This window comes from Pelecanus crispus, chromosome 6 (assembly GCF_030463565.1).
Source record: "Pelecanus crispus isolate bPelCri1 chromosome 6, bPelCri1.pri, whole genome shotgun sequence".
Lineage (NCBI taxonomy): Eukaryota > Metazoa > Chordata > Aves > Pelecaniformes > Pelecanidae > Pelecanus > Pelecanus crispus.
The window spans coordinates 20,644,014-20,665,989 of record NC_134648.1 but is presented as its reverse complement, the minus strand read 5'-3'; the positions used below and the strand labels follow the sequence as shown (position 1 = coordinate 20,665,989).

Below are 21,976 nucleotides of genomic sequence, written 5' to 3'. Positions count from 1 at the left end.
CTTTATGATTTGGGAAGGGTGGCTGGGTGGGTCTTTTCCTGCATATAAAGCTATTTATTGTAAGAAGTACGTACAGCACCTGAAAGTGAATTTGTTGATTTGCAACAAGAGAAAAAACACCTAAATTGATCACACAATGCTTTGTGGCTTCACCTCATTCACAGGGTCTTCTTTTATGGTCCTTATCAGGGACAAGTTCCCTTTTCTGACCTCTACAGTCAGCAGCTCTGGGCAGCAGGATTAGGTAGGGGGAAAACGAAGGTTTTATGCTACTGCTTTTCTCTCAGGGAGCACGGGCTGCTTCACCTTCCCACATCATGCCTGGATCGAAGATTGGTGTTGCTGATGAAGGAATTGTGTGACAGGCTATACTCTTTACCAGAGATGACTATTCATATATGATTGGTCCCCAAGCTGAGAGTAACGTTTATTACTAAACGTTACGCAAATTGTGGCAGAAATGGCTGTTCAGGATTCTCCTGGCAGCATTTGTTCTCTGGCTGTCCCTCTCTTGTAAAGAATGCAGTCCGATGGCATGAGTAATTTAATGCGATTAAAAGCTAGCCCCCAGTGAAAGGAATGATGAGGGAGATTCTTTACTTATTCCCCGTTAGTCCTGAGCAGGCTTGCTCATGAATCCTGTAACCTTGGCAGCAAGAGAACCTCCTTTTGCTTTGCTGTCTGCAAGGAGATGAATAACACAAGCATAGAAATTCATGAATGCTGAATACTGCAATTAATTTTGTTAAAGTCTCTTTATATACGTAGTTTGGGAAGAGGAAGGAAGGAGAAACTTATCACCAACTATGAGTCTGAAGCCACAAATCTTGTACAGCTTTCACTTTGAGATAAAAATGAATCTATAAGGAATCCAAAACCCCTTTGTTTATTTTATATATTGTAAGAATGAGAAATGATGAAGGCAGTAATCTGAAGTAGTGTTAACGTCACAATCCCCATACTGAATTGATTAACATGGAGAAAACACATTAATAGCCTTTTTATTACTAGTCTGAAAACTTTATAATGGCATTTATTGGAACAGAACTGAAATGTGAATGCTAGAACTTTATAAATCTCAGCTCATATGTGGTGGCCTAAACACTGTCTGAAAATGTTTTTTTTTTTTAAAAAAAAGTCCAGACTTTGAACCTTGCCAGTTTTTCCCATTTAATCTTTCATTTGTACATATTAAGCAGGCAATCGTATTGCAGAGAAGTTGGATGTAAAACTGGATGTATTGGATGTGCAAATTTTCTCTCTTTATGGCCAAAACAGGTGCATGTAAACATTTCATCAGCACACCTGTTAAGTTCCCAGTGGTAAATTTAGCCACAAGCATTTGAGAGGTGCTTACTTTGCATTTAATTTAGATCTAAAAAAAGAAGTAGCAGGTTTATTTAAAATGCATTACATTCAGCTTATTTGACATTCTCATTCTCATATATTCTTATTCATTATGTATATATAAAAAACAAGTGAGAAAGTTACAGAAATACCCACACAGCTCGAAGTGATGAGGGTAGTTGTTCTAAAATAGGTAAAATCAACCAGCCAGTCATTCATGAACTCTGAGTGAACTTAAAAATAACCTCACTGAAGTCAGAGAGCTTCTCCCAGACAGAGCAACCCCTTTATCCTCTCTTTTTAAGTTCCACCAAATATTCCTAATTTTTCATGCTGCTGCATAGTGCTGGCACTGTAGGGAGCTGTGATTCTTTTTCATCTTTCTTTTTCTTGTCCTTTCTTGTGGGCAGTGTCAGTCAATTGCAAATTGCAGCATGCTCACATCTGATTGCAGCAGAGGTTTGTTTGCCACGTACTTACAGACTTTACAGTGTTAACTCTTGTTGTGGCACATCCTCACTCTGCCATAGGTAAGAAGATACAGGGACTTCTGCTTGTGCCTCACCCACCTTTTCATGACAACAGTGCTTTGCACCACATTACGAGTTATGTTTTCTTTGGAAGTTGCATTGAAGTCACTTAATATGTGAAATGTGTTTTCCATCACATCTGTTCAAAATGGGTGGCCAGAAATCATAATTGCTGGACAAGGGGAATGATTGTGTGATAAATAAAGTACGGTAACTAAAATTGCTCTCTGGCATTAAAAAGAAATCTTTTCCTGTCTGTCTGGCAAGTTGCACTGAAGGGAGATGGCTACAAAGCATGAAGGAGATTTTTTTTTTTTTTTAGGATCAGATATATACAGGCCTCTGTACATATAACAGGCCTCTGAGAAGTGTACTTGAATGCTGTTTGTTTGAAAACTATCTACTTGGTAAAGTTTGGACTAACTATATACTAAATCCTTAAATATCAATCAAAATACAGTCATCATCTTTTTATTGTTTCAACATGTCCTCAGCCAGAATCACGGGATTCATCATGGTGAGGGATTAAATTGATAACAAGTATCTGGGCTTCTCTGTGGTATTTTACTTGTTTTGGCATGCTTTTATTTATTCCCTTCTACTTCAGAGGATGGAGTTTTACTGCATTCCATCCTTACAATATCTCTGTAAATAAGAAGAAAACAGAAAACTTATTATTTACACTTGTTCTAGAGTTTAGCTTGGTCTTCTTACCCAAGTTTTAGAAGGTAATTTTAACAACTTCAAAAACTCTTCTGAAATTGCCTATTAGGGGGCAGGGGGAAAGAAAAACTAATTTTTTTCCCTGTTTGATTTTCCCGCCCCCCCCCGACACAATAGTCTTTTGTGGCAGAAGGGAGCATGTTTTTCCACCCTCATCCCTTCCTATCTTGTTTCATCACAAGTCACACTCCATTAGAGTCCTAATGTTTCTATCAATAAATGATGGATTTGCCAATGATGATTTAAGTTTAAAATTACTTGCAAAAACTTAATGAAGCCTGCAAATCATGAATTAGATTTCAAAGAAATTGTCCCTGACAGTTAAAAACTACAGGGCCAAAGTAATTTCAAGGGTGGCATTTTTTTCCCCTCTATAAATTATGTATTGGGTCAAAACAGAGGTGGTTCTGTAGGAATTATTATTATTATTTAAAGCAAATCGCAATTTGTTTCTTGCTGCAGTAGCTTTCTCTTACTGGTGCATAGCAAGGTGGGTGACATGGTCCTGCAGAAAAAAAAAATAATCTCTGCTGCAACTAGCTGTTGCTTCTGATCTATACTTTTCATTGCCTTGAACGACGGTTTCTAATCCCGCTTCCCAGTCTTGTGCCCTCATTACTAGACTGCTCAGACTGCTTGTCTGCTATGGACAAAAATGATACCCTGAGGCTCTCAGCCATTGTATTTCTAAACAGGGTTATATTTTTATAACCCCAAGTGTTCTTTGCAGGTTTAAACTGTCCCCTCTTTGTGTGTGTAGGAGAGGACGCCTGATGCTGGTTTGCAGTTTCATGAGGAAGGAGAATCCCTTTACTCAAAAGTGCACGTGGGGAATTTGCTGTTGCTTGGAGGATATTCATTTAGTTAATTAGATTTGTGAAAGATAATGACAAATTTCCTGTCCTAAATTCAGAATATTTAATGCAATTTGGAAATGGGTGTAAATTTATCTAAAATAACCAGAACTGTAGTTATCCTATTGATTCTCTCCTGTCTGTCTTTTCCCCCAAATCCAAGGAGATAAGAGTCAAAACTATTTCACACACACCCCCAAAAAGGGGGTGGGTGGTGGGTGGAGAGTACTTCTAATGCTTTAATAGTTGTGCTTACAGACTTTATTTAGATTTCGTGATTTTCTCTGAGCTGCATGGTAACAGAGTGGTAGTCAGCATGTTTCTGAATGCTGTCGATCTCCCATTTGGTGATGGGAGCTACAATTTTACAGACTTAAACCAAAAAGCTTTCTAATACAGCTAAGAAACAAACAGGAGTGATAGGCATTGTTTAGATGTGGCATAAACATATATTATAAATGCTTCTCTTCTCTGGTAAGTTTATTTGAATTAACCCTACAAAGGAACCCTTTTTTCATCAGACTTTTGATGCATCTTTTCCATTATTAACATTTGCATTGGTTGTTTCAGAAATTGTGGGGTTTTTAAGCCCTCACATAAGTTTTGGTGAAAGTCATCCACTGAATACCCAGCTTTCACTGTTTTCCACTATTTTTTTGTTAAATGATCATACTGCCCCCCCCCCCCCCCCCCCCCCCGATGTCTGCATAGGCTGCCTTGGTGGGAGGAAGTTCAGCCCTGGCTGATTAGTCTAAGGATTTCTGTTGTCCTGTTTATGCTGTAGAAAGAGGCGAGTGCAGTGGGTTTAGTAATTGAAATTTGTTTCAGTCCTCAGTTGAGGATGCCAGGACTCATTTACTCTGTGTATGCCGGATGTCATTTTTCATCTGCAAAGGTGCTTTATGCAAAACCTGAATATCTGTTGCTTTTGATTTGCGTGGTTTCAACTCTGTTTCCAAGATTAGATTGTCTGTGGCACATTTATCTACCAACAAATTGTTTGTCTACGTGAATAGACATTCCCTTTTGCAAGATGGATACCATTCTTCGTAGCTCCACCTCCAGCTTAAAGCACTTGCGATTCTTGACTGAATGCTTCTCTTACAGATTTCTGTGTGGATTTGGCTATAAGATCAGTTGTTACCGCTACTGTGAGGTTAGCAAAGAAATTATTACTGCTCAGTGAAATCTGTTCACAGGGATGGGGCCTTTGCAGTTTCAGAACAATTGGAATCCAGTCCCTGTCTCAAGACTTTCTGTAGTGCTGTTATGGTCCTTGTCATTTTAGCTGTGCAAATCTCTTCATAGTGCTAATGAGCTCTGAAGGACCCTTGTCTGTGTTGATAGCAGAGAGCACTGTCACATTTCTTCTTCAGTGGAGCATTTTGCACTTGCATGTTTGCATGTGGTGGTCACATAGCCAGTTTCTCAAAGCCTTTTGTCCTTCAGGTACACTCCCACTCCTTCGGTATGTACACCCCAGATTCTGTCTCAGTGATTTCTGAGTTTTTCCGCCTGTCAGAATTGTTGCCACCTTGCTCTTTTGACAGAACACAGTTTGAGAGTTGTGGCTTTTTTTTTTTTCCTCATTGTTAATATGCTGCAGTGCTTCCAGTGACACTGACTATGTTTCACCATTGTTAGTTCTCTTGATGACTTCCAAGTCTTCCAAAATCTGGAGATATGGCTCTAAACACTGACTGGAGTAGCACTCGGAAGAGTATTTCATGTATTTATGGCCCAAAGCAATACTAGGTTGGATGGAGTCTTCTGAAATTACATAGTCAACATGTTTTCTGTGTTAATTAGAAAGGTAAGTGGAGCCACTGGCTTTCCTTTTTTCTCTGTTTGTCTTCACAGATGTGATGGCAAGAATTTCAACAACGCTACATCAAGAAGTTTAGTAGTATGGGAAAAAAATGGTACTGTAACTGTCTTTTCTGTTTTGGAAAAGATATCACAGATAAAGAAACTTTATCACAGATAAAGAGACTCTAATAATTTTTTTATTATTGCATTTGCCAGCAGTCAAACCCAAGAAAGGTAAAAGTTGGCATAGCAAAGAATTCCCGCAACTGTTGTTGTCAGGCTGTGTTGCATAGCCAAGTAGTTCTTGTGTGATCACTGGAGGGCTGGCTTCTGCTCGTTACAGAGGTACACAGCTGAGAGGATGTTGCCGCTGCCTCTTGTAAAAGTGGTCATGCTTTGTAGAGGAGAGATTGAGATTTAAGTAGGATATGATTGGGGAAAAAAGATCACAGGTGTATCGTAAAAAGGAAGTAGTCTTTAGTAATTATTATAAGTGCCTTTTGATGCTCAGGTGATGGCACTGTATGTCCAGTACTGGATATTTTGTTAGATTCTGAACTGGTATAAATAGTCTAAATAGCTATGGCATCTGTTAAATAGTCGTATCATCAGCCCATGGAGCTATGCCAGAGCTTTACCAGAGCTGAGAAGCTGCCAGCATTCAGTGTATGAAATCATGTAAGATAACGTTGGTGGTGAGGCAGAATCATAGAATCATTTAGGTTGGAAAAGACCTTTAAGATCATCCAGTCCAACCATTAACCTAACATTACCAAGTCCACCACTAAACCAATTAAGGGTAGAGTAGCAATTTTGTGTTTCCTGGTTTGGTGGCTGGATTCTTTTTAATGAAAGTAAAAACTAGGAATCATTAAGACAGGAAAGTATCTCTAACATCATCAGTCCAACCATCAACCCAACACCACCATGTCCACTTCTTACTAAGCTGGGAGGGAGGGGGGTGCCTTTTGCTTTTTAATATTTTCAAAATTTTAGCATAAATCATGAGGCCTCAACATTTTATAATAATCCCTTTTTTAATAAAAGACAAAATTCTCAACTATATATATATACTGGATTCAGTAGCTGGATTCTTATACCAAGCCCCATGCAAGTACTGTGTGACTTCTCAAAGTATCCCAAAAGCTGGCAATATTGGTAAAAGTACAAGGTTGCTCCTTTGGATTAGTCACTCGTGCAGACTAATCCCAGCCTGCAATTTCTTTAATGCTGCTGGTTTAGTTTGGGGGTTTTTTTGGTTTTTTGTTACCTACAGGTTTTTCAAAAAGCATTCTCTTTGACTCTTTGCTATTTAGTATTTAGGTTGTACAGTTTGTCATTCTGGCCATATAGGGTGTTTTGAATTCCCCTGACAGAATGAAGAAAATGTATTAAAGGAAAATGATCAATGGTGAATGATGAATAAACAGCAGAAGTCGTCTCAGATCTCCATTCTTGCTAAAACTGCCTTTTCCAGCATTTATAAACATTGTTATGAACTCCTCACAGCCTTTCAGTACCTCAAAAAACACTTCACAAGGCACAAAAACTGCACTTTGCACTTCTGCGTGTATACATTTTATTTTCACTACAGCAACACTTGGGGGCCTCTGGTGTTGTTTTTAGGCCTATAGTATCATGTAAGGAAAATTGTGATCCCAGCTCCAAATAGCTTTGAATCCCATAGAAGATTTATTGCTATTGATCCAGGTCTATCTATATTAAGTTTTGAAATAAGTATGAAAGCATGTCACAGTCACATCTGAGTGAATGTGAGCTTTTACTGTGTTTTGGGTCATGAATGGCAGGTAGTGTCACTGCAGCTAATCACCATGCAATGTTTTCTGAAATGGTTACGGTTTAGATCATGAAAGTTTTTCAAATAAAAAGTCAATGGGATTCTGAATAGCAGGGCTGCACACAGGATCCTCCTCTAGAAGAAAGATACTGCAAAACTAAAGCACCGATAGTGAGTGACTGCAGCAAACCCCACAGTGTCTGTGGCTGTAAGTGGCCTTTGCTGTTGTGCTCTGTGTTCAACACAGCCCTGTCTCTGTCGATCAGGATTCAAGCTAGATGCTCTGACTTTATGAGTATTAATTGGGTATAGACTGGAGATGGACCTGCTGATGCCGCACCCTGCCAAGCCAGTGCTGCAATACCTCAGGGAAGTATCTGGGAGGACAGGTAAGGGACGGAGGCAGTGTTACTACTAACGACATTAAGGAACCAAAAGGACTCAACTGTTTGGACTGACAAAATAATCAGGTGTCATTGATTACTGAAAGTTATATTGAAGGCACTTTTTGCTGTTTATCTAGGAGTCCTGACTTTATGTCAGGGGGAATAAAATGTGTTTGCCTCTACCAAGCGAGTTAAGGCAGCACAGCTTAGAGCTGCTCACCTGTGACTCCTTAGGCTTGGCCTCTCCCGTGCAGCCACAGTACTGGGTGGTGACTGCGTGCAGGCTCTCACACTGCACCATGGGAATGAAGCCGGGTAAAAGCAGCCTCTAAGATGAATGCCGTGAATGTGCTGCAGGGCAAATGAGCCTGCATGTGGATGGTGCCTGTGGAGCAGATGGCCTCAGTAACTTGGATGACATGTTTCCCAGAGGACCCCTGCTCTGTCACACCATCAGCAGCAGCCCGTGCAATACTGGGACCAGCACTTCTCAGTGTTGGCATGGGCGAGGAGATGTGGATTTGGCAGATAGGGAGCTAATTCAGAGAACTTGGGCTGTGATCTAGGAGAATTTGTGCCACAAAATCACCAGTGCCACTTTAAAAGGAGCAGTGCCTGAGTCTCCAAGATGGGATGTGCTAAATAGACTGATATGTTTTATTGTCAGCTTTTCTTTCAGGGTAGATTTGAAGCAAAGTTCAAGGTGCAGTGCCTAGGTGACCTAATCTGGCATGATTAACAAAGTCCCTATCCTTGGAAAACCTTGTAGCCTTCTGGAAAGATTTATAAATTTTAAGACCACATGAAACAGTTAAGGTCATCTGTGGTCCATAGCATTTCAATCAGTATTCTTGTCATCAAACTAATTACATCTGAGTTACAACTTTGCAAAATTCTTGAGCCTTGATTTAAAGATGTCATTGACTGCACCTCATTCCTCAATAATTTGTTCCACAGCTTTTTTTTTTTTCCTTCACAGTTAAAATTATGCCTTGTTTCTATCTTGTATTTGTCTAGCTTAAACTTCTAACCACTAACTCTCATTATGTCTTTTTCTGGTAGATTAAAGTGCTGTCTACTGTTGAGAATTGCTTCTCCATGTAGGTACCTGAAGACTGCAATTAGGCTACTTTTTAATCTTGTCACTCTATTTAGCCAAGAGTGTTAGTCATGTGAAGTAAAACATGCTTCTCAGTTATTGGCTTTTTCTTGTAGGTCTTCTCTAAAATCTTTTCAAATTTTCAGTACATTTCTGAAAATGTGCATATCAGTTCTGCAATGTAGAGATAATGGTACAACTCAACCTTTATATAGCTTATGCTGAATGACTCTGTTTCCTCTGTAAGTTGGAAGTGTTGCCCTCAGAGCACGTCCATCTCCATTTCCTCAGTCCTTCCACAGATTTCCTGCTTTCCAGAATATGGTTTCCAGTCTTGTAGCGTGACCTCTTGTCTTTGTTCCTAAATGTCTATTCTGGTATTTGGCTGGATAAGCCGTGAGGCTCTGTAACAAAGCAGGCCAAGTGATATCAGCAGATTATCTAATGCACAGCAAGTTTTGTGTGTTATCTACAAAATTTCGTTAGCAGTGATTTTTATACTTCCTTCCCTAGCAATGGGAAAAATACCAAATAACTTTGGGTCAAGAACCCACTAAAAACCCCACTGAATGAGTCCCCTATTTTTAATAATGTTCCTTATTTGTAAATATTACTTTTTATAATTCAGTGTGGCTGCACTGACTTTTTCTCTTATGCCCCCATAAACCTTGAACCTGATAGCAAACTTCAGTCAAATTTGAGCTCTTTAGAGGTGTCAAAAGCAGTAAGTTTAGATAGGTGGAGAGACCCAGATGAATGCCCCATGGGGGAAAAGGTCTCAGATCTAGCTCAACCAGCATTATTAGACACTAGAGAATCCAAGGGGGATGAGAGATGGAAGGCCATTTCCAGCTTTAAGAAGAGACTTGGGATCAATGCTTCTCGTAGGCAAAAAGTCAATCTCTTAATTAGGAAAGAGGGGCTCATTCTGAAAGGTAGAAGCACAAGCAATAAATACAAAACAAGCCAGAGGCAGCTGAGGAGCATCCTCAGAGGTATTCTTGAGACCATTATAATATGTGGCAGATTTAACTTTTCACTTTGGTTTCTGCTCCTCTCCAAGGGATAACTCACCCTTCTGACAGAGACTGTTTGTGAATAAACCAGATCATCATTGACAATTGCTCAGTCTGCCTGGATTACTTCCAGGACCTTGATGCTATTTCTAGAAGGGGCACTTGCATACGCAGAAACTTGTTTCAGGTCCTTAGCTCAAACACTACCTTTTTGAAAGAACGCCTCTTCTAGAAGGCTTGTATATTGGGTGAAGTCAATCGCATGAACACAGAGTAGGTGTAAACTACAACCAAAATTTTTTAAAAAAAAGGGGGGGGGGCGGGGGGAAGCAATGTGTTTGTTCCTGACAGAAAGCTTTTTAGACTGGAGGTTTTGTGGAAGAGAGAGAATGGAGATGGTTAGCATAGCAGGTTGGTAACAGGATACAGCCCATACCATAGGCTTGTACTGACTACAGGGGCCGGCTTGAGCTGTAGTTGATTGACAATAAGTTTCAGATGATTTTTTTTAAACCACATTTTTAAAGGCAATTCTGGACACTAGCTACATGTCTGAGCCAAGCTAATGTTACTGTAGTTTGATCTGAGAGGCAAATCAGAGGTGTTTGGAGATTGTCCAAACTAACCTTTACAAATGTGTCAGTGACGTCTAGGTGACTGGCAGTCAATTAAGCCAAGGTGAAATTATCCAGTGGAGATAAGCCCTTTAAGGATCCTGATTAAATGCAGCTGTGCTTAGAACTGATAAAAGTGATTGCCATCTGAAGGAGATAGTGGTGTGGCCAGCAGTTATTTGATTGAGTCTGGATTACTGTAGACAGTTCTTTCTATATTTTTAGATGTGACCTTGTTCAGCTCTTGTGAGGGAGGCAGGCTGAAAGGGACCAATTCTGCAAATTTCCTTCCTTTTTCCTAGACAGTGGCTCCTTTGGATTTGGAATGGGATTCATCTCTGTCACAACATGGGCATCCCCTTTCATTGGGGAGTCTGCTTACCTCTAGTCCAGCTACATCTGGTATGTGATCTTCAAATGCTTACTAGTATGTTGGTTTTTATAGGGTTAGGTGAGGGTGGCTTAAACCATAATCTCTACTGGGTCCCTTGCTGCTCACATGAACAGTATGTGCATTTTTTATGCTGGCTTTTGTTGACTCTTTCTGACTCTTCCTGAGTGTCTCTTCCCTTCATTCGGGACCACCAGGTAGTTGAGGAACCAAGACTCCTTGATCACTCCTGACTCCACTAACCATCAATGGGAAGTGGATGGCCACTGAAATCTAGATCTGTATATCTATATATGTGTGTCGCTATTTATGTGACAATGCAATTACAAAAGAAGTTGGCATGTGTCCCGGGTGGTTTGAAACACTGCATCTGTCACCAACCAGTGGTGCTGATGCTGTCCTCCACTGCTCACCCCGATGGGGTCTGAGAGGGGAGACAAACCTCTTGCCAGTTTGCAGCTGGGTTTAGCAGCCGGGATGTGCACGTATCATGCTGTGGGATATAGGAGGGCTCCCCAGGGAGCAGCAGTTTGAGGTGAACCTTTTTTCAAGATTTCTGGTTTCTCCTTTCATCCAACTTCACTGCCATTCTGCTGTTCAATTGGTAGATACCACTTTTTATGTGAAAAAACAGCATATATAATTCTGTTCTGTATGGAAATGTTGCAGTCCTCCAGCACCTCGCTTAGTGAAGGTACTGTCACTTATCTCTGTTTAACATATGCGGAAACAACCATGTTTCCTTCTCAATTCAACCTGTGTGACTTCTAATGAGAGATGTGGCTTTTTTCTGACATTATTAGAAGTGGAGAGGGTGTCGGAAACTTGTATTTTGTGCCATGTAAGTGTGACTGGCAGTTTGTTTATTTGCTTGTTTTCTGTTATTATGGAAAGCAATCTCCATGCAGTTTATTCTTTTGGTGTGGCTGAGTCCCAAATTATTGCATTCATGATAAAATCTGTTTTCGATGAAGTGCGGTGAAGAGCTGCAATTGTTTGTTTCATTAAAGCAAGGGAGGCATTTAATAGCAGTCATTCACTTCTGTTGCTTTTGTTACCTACTAGCTTTCCAAGACATTTTACCAGTTTATAATACCTCCACTGAAAAGCTTACCTGAGAATTAAAACCAGTAATTCCAGTTGCTGAAGGTCAGAACTCCCATGGTGTCAGAGATGTTGTTCTGGAGAGGGAATGGTTTACAAGCTTGTGTGTACCCTAATAGGCACACCGTTTTGAGCCACTGGAGACACCGCGTGATGATGCAGAGTTGCTAGAAATGTGAACAACTCCATTGATTTTGGTGGAGCCAGGCAGATTTCTACTAGCTGAGGAGCTGGCATTTAGCATAACCTGTGATTCTTGCAAGTACATATGTCTATGTGATTGGAAGAAAAGAACATAGGTTCAAGGAAAAAAATAGAGGTAAGGACATAATTACCTTCTCTGGTGTTTATCCAGGAGGATTTTGAGATCCTGTTCCATTTATTTCAAAACAAAGCCAGGCAACTCTTCCAGTGGTCTTGCTGAGTTTCTGCAAAGTATCCAGGTGTTCCTCCAAAGCCCTCTGTCTCTTCCCTGGATCTACAATTTGTGCTGCCCTCTCTCTCTGGCAGTGCATTCTGAACTTCTTCCACTTGCAGGCTGAGCAGAGGTCACCCTGCGGTTGGCATAAAGCTTGCTGTAGTGAGCCTGACTTCGCCTGCTGGTCTGTTCCCTCCAAAGACAATGCTAGTTCTCCTCACAGCATTATTTGTTTCAAATGAGTTCATTTCGGAGAAAGTGTATCTTAAGAATAATAAAGCAGGCTGTATGCAAATCTCACTTTCCCCTAAGGATTAACATTCTCTTCATCTAGGAAGACACAGCTTCTTCAGTCTGTTTCCACAGAATCGCACTTTCCAGACAAGTTTCTCCAAGCACAGTAACAGATTTTAACCCTTCAGTGGGCTGGTTTGGTTCAGTTTGGTTTCATTTGGTTTTTAGTGGGTGTTTTAGTTCCAGCACAGAGAAGGGTGGCTTATCAGCTGACATTTGTTCGTTCCCCTCGTTCTAAGGAATCAGAAAAATTTCTTCCCCTGAGGACATGATTTAACCAGCCCTCTCCCCTACTTGCTTTACAGCTTACCCTCATTGTTACTAGTGGCCGGTGGAGCTGACAACACTGTTCAGCAGAGCAGCTCTGCCACCAAGAGGTGGCAATGCCAGTGCCTGTGATTAACCATGGCGAGCTTGTGTGCCTTTCCCATGGCCCCCAGCAAGGTTCAGTGACACCAGAGGCCTGATCTAGTTAGGGTATAATTGTTTTGACTTTTTCAAAGATGTATTTACCTTATGGCAGTGGACAAATTCTGTATTTTGGTTTACTTTTTCTTGCCAAAGTCATGAATTTAAGAGGAAATGAACTTACGTTACTTGGATAAATGGGTTTGCAGATAGCCCACACTTACATGGTTTGTGGGACTCATTTATCTTCTCTTACCACAGTGGGAGTGTAGGGTATGGTTTGCCTTTGCTATCCCTCCTCCCCTGACATTTTAGTAGTGCTCTCTCTTATTTGAAAGCTCTCTTCATTCACCTTTAAACTAAGTAAATGAGTATTGTAAATAATTGAAGCAAAGGCTGATCCCATGGGATGGCTGCAGCAAATGGCTTAGTGGGCAAATGGCCAAGTCCTTCATCTCTGTGAGTAAACTGCTGGCTTCCCCTTTCCCAGCTCACAGCATCTGCCAAGGAGCCTGTGTCCAATGTCACTGTTCCGCCTAATATATAATTACACAATGGTCATTAGTTCCTACAAGGAAAGTGGCTTGACTCCCTGCTTTGATTCGCCTCTGCATGTCCTGAAGCCTTTGTGGCAGCTAATTGGATCTCAAGCTCTATTGACATGTGCATCCCTAGGTGGTTGGGGGTTTTTTTGCCTTTTTTTTTTTTTTTTTTTTTTTGGTCTGTATAGATGGAGATAACAGGTTGTTAGCACTTGAAACACAAATGCAACTCACCTGTCATGTCTCTTGGCAAACAAAAGCTCAACAGCATGTATCATGTTAATTAGCATCCTTCTCAATTTACTATCTGAGGTTATACTGATGGTTGTTGAGGACGAATGAAAGTGATTATCTTTTTTTTTTAAAAAAAAGGCAAAGAGGCTGAATACAGATATCCTGGGAATATTCTCAAAGTAAGCATAGGTTGTGAAAGAATGGGCATTTCCCTTTTCTGCTGTCCTGGGTTCAGTATACATGGGATTTCGATACATGAGCATAGCTCAGAGGAGTCTTTACACGCTGGCACAGGTGTGGTCCCGTAGCCAATAGAGATCAAGGCAAAATTACTATTTACTGGGACATGAAGAAAAGGAATGACTCTTACAAGACCGACCGTGTCTGGGGAAGGATGATTCGAGTGAGTAGGAGGGGTGGCACAGGAAGGAGACGAGGGCTTTGAGCATAAGTTGTGAGATCTGTGGCATGCAAAGCTGATGTGTGAAGACAGAGGAGCATTGCTGAGAGCAGCAGTTGGTGGGATACATAACTGGAGAAAAGGGATAGAAGCTCTTTTGTGTCAGTCATCTTTGGAGCAAGTATATGGAGAAAACTTACTGCAAAGGGAGTTTCATTCTGGAAAAGAAATGGCAGCGTTAGGTCATGATGGCACCCAACTTTGCTGGTGTCACTGCTGTTGAGGTTGTTAGTATCATTTTTTCCCAACCTGCTTAATAATCTGAAGAAGAGCTTATTTATATGTAAACAAAAGGTTCCTTCTACGGAATCAGCATAAGTTGTATCCTGAATGCTGTATAAATAATTTGGTATGTCACAAAAACCATGCACTCACCATGTTCACTCACCTGAAATTCCTCCAACATGCTGGTGAGGCTTTTGTCACTCAAAATGCATAATGCCCAAGCAGAATTGACTTAATATCCTGGTTATTAATTTGCAGTGTCAGCCTTTTGTGTATGCAATTGATTTGATTTACCTGCCTAGTTTTAGCCAGCCCTTTCCCCATATTTGTGTCAACATTCAAACTCCTTTGAAACAAGAAGCAGCAAGCCAAGAATTCATGTTGTAAGTTTTTATTCCTAGGTTCACTAAAAAGAAACAAGATTTGGGATTTTTAAGGAGGTCTAGGACTGTCTCATTGGAAAATGCCTGTGCACAGGATATAGACAGAGTGCTGGATATGTGCATCGTCTTAAATAAGCAGTCAGCTGTGCTATTAGCTTCATCCTGTATGCAAGCAAAGAATGTGAATAGCTGCACCTTAACATTTTGAGCCCATATCTCTGAGCTAGTTATGATGTACATTACTTAAACAAGCTTGGGGACTTGATGCACAAATTATTCAGCTGTTGCTGTGCATAAGAACAGATTAGATGGCAGTGGCCTCTCTGGCTACAGAAAAGTTTACTTTCCCCTTATACCAGCAATGATAGGAAGCTAAACATCACTTTATATGGAACAGTGATAAAATGCTTGTCTCTCCCTTGGACTTTAAAGGAATCACTTGGACAAAATCAGGTGCAGTTTGCTGAAAACATTTAAATTTGCTCTTGCATGAAAAATTTTGAGTTGCAGAGCTTAGTGACTTGTCATGCTTGTGATCTCTTGTTTAAAACAAAGTGGCACTGCTGTTGGGATTCACTGGCATTTCAATAGTATGAATAGCACAGGAATGTTTCGGTGGTTCCTTTCTTGCAGCCTCAGCTGTCTGCCACGTCAGGTGCCTTGATGCCTGCTTTTGAGCACAAGCAGGTGCTTGTGGGCAGAAGACAGTGACTGAAACTGCAATGAATTGTGTGCACAAACCATGGACCCAGGAAAAACTGATTTAAAAAACTCAGGTTCTTTGGCTTTCTTATTAGCTTTTTGTTATAAAAACTATTGCAACTTCTTGGTTCTTGTCAGAGCGCATGGTGGGAGACTCTTTCTCTTATAGTTTCACCAGCTGCCTGCTCCAGGCCAATGCAAGACATACTTGTCCTTCCTTTTGCTTCCTGATGAACCTCAGTTTTACCCTCTCAGTGCCAGGAGGGTTACTGACCCTCTCAGGTTAGTAACTCCATTCCTTGTCTCAGATTCTGTGCAGGGTTTCCTAGGTTGGTTTTGGTGTTCAGATACCTACTCCAAATTGTATCATTAATTTCATGGCATGAGTGGCGTCAGATTATTCCTGTTCTACAAATAGAGAACTGAAACACAAGAGAAACACTAAATTGTATCATTAATTTCATGGCATGAGTGGTGTCAGATTATTCCTCTTCTACAAACAGAGAACTGAAACACAAGGGAAACAGTGACATTTCAAGAATGTGTAGGAAGCTTATGGCACAGCTGAAAGGTCTCACCTCAGTTGACCCAAGCCAGCATGTTTCAGAAATGTTCATTCTTCTTCCCACTCCCAGACCATTTCCTATGATCTTCTGTTCCTGTATTTTCTGCTTTTCCTCTGAAGTTACACAGCCAGTGCCAGTGCATCTCTCTTGGTATCAAACACTGCATTTCAACTAACTTCTTGAAGTTTGGAAGATCCATAAAATGTTTGACTCCTGATGTAGGCTTTTGCAGTCAAACTATGAAAAGCTAATTCACTAAACAAGTGGTTTACTGTCTTTAATGAAGCAATTAAAAAAAAAAAAAAGTTCAGTCCTGGAGTTGTTTCACGTTTGGAGAGGAAGTGAGGAAGAGGGAATCCCACAGAGCTGAGCAAAGCATCCTGGCGAAGCATCAGTGTAACACTGATGACACTGACAATAAATTAGTATATTGTCCCTTAACTGCCAAACATCAGCAAAACTCCAACAAGGTCTCTTACTTTCTAAAATCTTACAAGATTTCTATTCATAGACAGATGGTATAAGGAATATTTCAGTGGTCAGGAGAGCACGTACTGCTCTCAGCTTCTTATATTCAGGCTTGGGGACATCTCATTTAAAACAAGCCTTACCTGTTGGTACAATCAATCTCATCTCTTCTTAAGCAGGCAAGAGGGCTCCCACAAATGACCTTATAGATTAGGCACTTTCTGTTTACATTTGATTTCCCACTCCCTGCTATTTGTAGAGGATGATTATCAAGGCATTAAATTAAAAGTTTTGCCCTGTGGGAAACTATTGGATATTTTGTCATTTCCTTACAGCCTCTCCTGTTCTGGTGGAGAGGCAGAGAGGTAGGGGAAGCAATCAGCAGAAAGGTCAGGAATATTTACTTACCTATATTAAAGTGCTGCTGAGAGGCTTTGTCCAGTTTAGGGGGCTTGTTGGGTGGAATTTTAGTGCATGATGTGGTAGGGAAGCACTGAGGCTTGAAATTAAAAGTCTCCATTTACCTGCAGGTTAGAAAGCCACGGACACTGCTGGTATCTTCTGGCCTTTACCTAAAGGCTATGCCAGAATCTAAGTGACATCTCATGCTGTCAGCAAGTTGAAAAGGAGTTAATAAGGATCTCCCCAAGAGCCTTCTTTAGGCCTTTCTTCCAGAGAGGATTACAGCAAAGCCACCTTCCCTCTTAGTGTGCTGGGACAGTGGAAGGACTTTGTCTCTTCGGTATTGGCATAGCTTCAGTTTAATTAAAGTCTTGCATCATATTAGCTATAAATATTGATAACACTCATGTTCTGCACAAATGTAACTTGTTTCCCCAAGAAGTTTTGCTCCAAAGCACTTCCTTCTCCTTAGCAGCAGCAAAATTACAGGATTGGGTTTCTCAAGGATCAGTACTTGTCTTCCGTTTCATACCTTAACCAGTAAGTAGATAAACTCCAAAGCCTTTCATTTAGACAGAGTGACAGATCTGTCAAACCATCCCCAGGAACTGAGAAGGCTACTGCAATCCCCCATTTGTAATACAGAGATGGAACTAATTATGAGCTTCGCTGGGTTTTTGCAGCACAGAATGTTTATGTAGTGCTTTCAGTGTGTCTGTGCTAAGCAGGGTTGTTGTTGTTGCTGCTGTTACACAGTTTTTATCTCAGCCTCAATTATTCCTAGGTTGTCTTATTCAAGGAGGCAAGGTGGAGTCTGACAGCTCTTGGTCGTCTTGAAGGATGCTGACTTCTGCAGCTGGGTTTGTCAGCCAGCCAACCACAATTCTGCTTGGAGGCTCCGGATTTCCGAAGCAATGAAGGGACAAAGCTGACAGTAAAACAAGCCTTACCTGTAAACTGCTACAGCTTAAGTAGTTGTCTCGAGGGAATACAGATTAAGAAGGAACTGCTTTTTAATTTGGCCTGAATTTATATGCAGGCTTAAGTAAGATTTTTTAAGGGATGTTTTGGCACAGCCGTAGTCTAGATGAGGCTCAGACAGATCCCTGCCCATTCTATCTCACTGCATCAGCTGCTTCCAGCCAATTTTCTGACCTCTGTGGCAGTTTCTCTCCATTCCTGCTACATCTCTTGTAGCTTTTTCTTCTGTAGTTCAAATACTGATTTTCCTTCATTGCCTGAAACTCCCTGCACATGACTTGTCTACCTTAGCATAGTATATGGTTTTTAGAAAGTCCTTTTAATAGGACAATGAGAGATGTAAGAGCCAGATTAGGGCCTAATGGAAGTTGATGAGAAAGTATTTGTGCTTATTGCAGCGGGAACAGGATCTTAACCTTAGATGAAGTGCTAGTAATATGCATGCCCCACTCTAAGAAGTGGTTCTCTTGCAGTCGCAGATCTTAGTGTATTACCATACTAAGCAACATGACACATTTAACTTAGGTTGGTAGAAACACCACTGAAATCTGATTGCACTGATAAGCATGAGCAAGCCTCCAGTGTGTCTGAAGCCAGAAGTCATAGGGATGGATATGGATGGGGTGCCAGCTTGAAGCTGTTGACCAGTGAATCCCAAGGAGGAAAACAATTTTTCTCTGCTTCAGTTCCAGATTGATAAAATGTTGCTACTGCCTAACCTTTCAGAAGCTCTTTCTTCTAAGGAAATCTCTGGTATTCCACATGACTAAAAATAGGCATCTCATTTAGAGTAACGGTTTGCCTGCTGAGAGTTTTTATTATGCTTCATTATGCTCCTTCACTAGATAGAGTTGTGCTTTGTGAAGGGCCTGGCTTGTGTATGGGAGAACGCAGCAGATTCAAATTGCAGAATATTTAATACAGTACTTACAGTCCCTGTTTTGCAATAGGCATTTTGCCTGGCTGAGGACTAGCAGCACAGAGACAAACAAGAGACGCTGACAGATTGGTGAATGCTGGGTGGGATCATTTGTCAGGAGACGTGATGAATCACTGCGGTGCAGCATTTCATTTTCAGAAAGATCATTTTCTGAAAAACTCAAATTGAAAGCAGAAGAGACAGCTGGGGGTGTTTTGTGAGTTTTCATTTAAATCAAACATACAATTAGAATAAAGGCATGTTGAAAAGTTCCTGCTATTCTAAAAATATTTTGAGGAAGAAACAAAATTGAGGTTAGCAGGAAACAGAATGACCTGGAGGAGCGTTTGCCTGCTATGCTCCACAAACAGGTGTTGAGTTTTACATACCCCTCTCTGGTCAAAGCCAGTACGAATCGTATGTCTAGAGCTTCAAGCAGTGCTTCAATTAGGGGAAAAAATATCCATCTTACAACCTTGTATACAGGTTATTCAGGCAGAGGTCAATGTGCTTTTAATAGGACTGCACGTAGACACTGAACTCCTCATAGCCTGAATGAGAGAAGTGGTCTTGTTTAATATCATCTCTGCCCTTAGAAGTCCAAGGCTACTTCTGCATCAAGACTGATTAATTCATGCAAGATAACACATTAATAAAAAAGGCTTTATGTAACTGGCTAGAAACAGGGGAGACACAGATGGTGGGGGACCTCTTGCTGGTACCTCAGCTGCAGACAGAAGTGACAGGAGACCAAAGGCCAATGCCTGCTTCCCCTGTCTCCTGGTGCCAAAGGGCCAAAGACTCAGTTGTGCTGCACAAGGTTATTTCTAGGTGATGATGAAGACCTTTTTGACCCTAGCGTAAGTAAACAACAGAGCGTGAATGCTTTAAGGAGTAGCTCTGTGAAAAAGAGGTTTTAAATCAGCTGCTCTTCAGAGAATAGCACTCTTCAGTGCATGTACAGCACAGTTGGTTAGAAGATCAGTTAGAAATTTTACTAAAGGAGAACTATGTAAAATGCTACATTTACAATCACTCAAATAAATATAAAGCTCTGTCTGTGTGTGCATGTATATATGTATAAGACTGTGAGATTTCCAGATACCTTCCTGTGTAAGCAGACATGAAATAAAGAAATCTGTAGATACTATTTCACAGCATGTGTATGCCTCTGTCAAAGTTGCAACCTGCACAGAGATGAGAGAGGTAAGGAAATGAGACACACACGTGGTGTGAGATTATAAAAAGCTTATATACTCTTCCAAGCAAGATTCAAACGGGCACTTTGTTTTTAAAACAACAAATAATAATGGGTCATACAATGTGCATGACTTGATGTTGAGACTCTTTGAAATAGCAGTGAGAGAGCTGGTCACATAGTGCCTGTTTTCTCGAGTAATGCTCTGCTGTTTACTCAGTTTCTGAAATATGGAAATCTGTTGCCAGTTGTGTTCCCAGTATAAAGGTCTTGCAGTCTTTGTGCAGGGAAAAGTGGTTAATTTTATGAGGCAGAGAGGACTTCCTTTCATTTTGCCTTGGCAAGTTGCTTGCTAGTGCTTCTTCTCCAGGTAAAAGGAAAAGCAGGAATGCTTGGTGAGGCGATCTCTTTGAGACCATGTTAAAGCACATGTGGACTAACAAAACATTGCACCTGATCTTGAAGTACTTTATAAAAGTTGATCATAAGTTATTGAATTAAATAAGTTATTATTGATCTTAAACAGGACATGAAGATTGCGTTAACAAGGGCAGCCTGTGAGCCCTGTTAAAAGAGATTATCACACTGAACCACTGCATTGGTTTGCAAAGAAAAATTTGAGTGAGGAAATGCAGACTTTGCATTTTGCATCCTTTTGGTAGCATGGCATTTGCCCTTCAGATAAGCATCACTGTTTCATTTGACCGTATCTCCCTTGTTCCAGATTAGTGGTGATATGAACTGTAGGCTGATGCATAGCGCTCTCACTTTACAGGGCAGATTTTCTCGGTGTGATAAATTAGCATTGCAAATAGACCTTTCTCTTTTGTCTTCAAGGCAGCAGATCTACTAGCTGGATTTCTGTCCCCACCTGCCCTCAGCTATGCTGTTCCTCTTCACCTCTGTCCCTTTCTGAATAAGAATTAGTTTTTCAACAATGAGTTTACCTCATTACCTCTGTAGGACACTAACTGAATTTCAAAGCCTCTCTCAGACTAGCAACACAACCATGCCCTTCCATCCTAATTGATGGCTGTGCTCGAGACCACAGCAGGTCCCGTTAAGACACAGGGAGCTGAGGGTAAATGAAGAGCAGAAACCCAGTTCAATCTAATTCTTAAATGAGTGCTAGGAATCTCCCACACATGTAAGTTTATCATTTATTGACTGTAATTTTCTCAACTAATTCCAAATTTAATGATAGCTTTTAGCTTTGGTTTTCTCTTCTAATTAATGTACCAGTGACTATGTATAATCTCTGCGTAAAGTCAAAAGCAGCGTAGGTGATAATTACAGTGGGAGAACAGCACCTACTGTTCAAGATAGTCATCCATGAGAAAGTGCCTGTGTGATAGTTAAGGTGGTGAGATTAAGTTGCATATCTTTTTTGCACTGTCCCAAAACTATTGTATTAGTGGCTCAGCTTGATGGTGGTAGACTTTTGGGAAGGACACAAAAGAACTGGAGAGACCAAGCACAACTTCTTGCACATACAGCAGAGATTTCTTGGACATGATGAACTTTTGAGGTCATAGATTTCGTGGAGTCGTATTGTTGAGTAACTTTACATTTACCCCATAATAATTATGATGTAGTGGGTTGAAAATTCCTCTTTTACACTGTGGAAGATGCTTTGCATCCACCTTTTTCCCAGGAGCAAATGAAAACAATTCTGATTGAACCAAAGCAGAAGGAAAATCCAGGTGTGTGGTAGAAGTGGAATACCTTTGTTCCCTCTGTTAACTCAAAATTAGCATTGATTACTTCATTTTAGACCCCCTCAGCTGGAATGACTAGTGTCAGAGGGGCAATCACTAGAGAGTACACCATGTCTGTCTGTTGTCCAATATGGAAGAGAATAGGTATTAACTTAGACTGTCCCCATGAAGCAAGTTGTGAATTTAATTTTGGTTTTCTTTTTGACTGTTGCAGCAGAAAGATCTCAGAGTGGTACTCTGTTTTGCAGTCAGATTTATAGCAAATTTATGGAGAAGAAAATGGGATGGGTCTGCTCACTGTCTTTGCTATATCTCTGGTGTTGAACAGACCACTAACATTGACAAGCACCCAGAGGAGGGAGGATATGCACGGGCATATTTGAACAA

General features: G+C 40.8%; 1 protein-coding gene across 1 annotated transcript in view; it reads left to right on the top strand.

Annotated features, from left to right (window-relative positions):
- The window catches only part of TSPAN4 (tetraspanin 4), a 205,032-nt gene that overhangs the window by 166,923 nt on the left and 16,133 nt on the right, over positions 1-21,976 (top strand). The window lies entirely within an intron of this gene.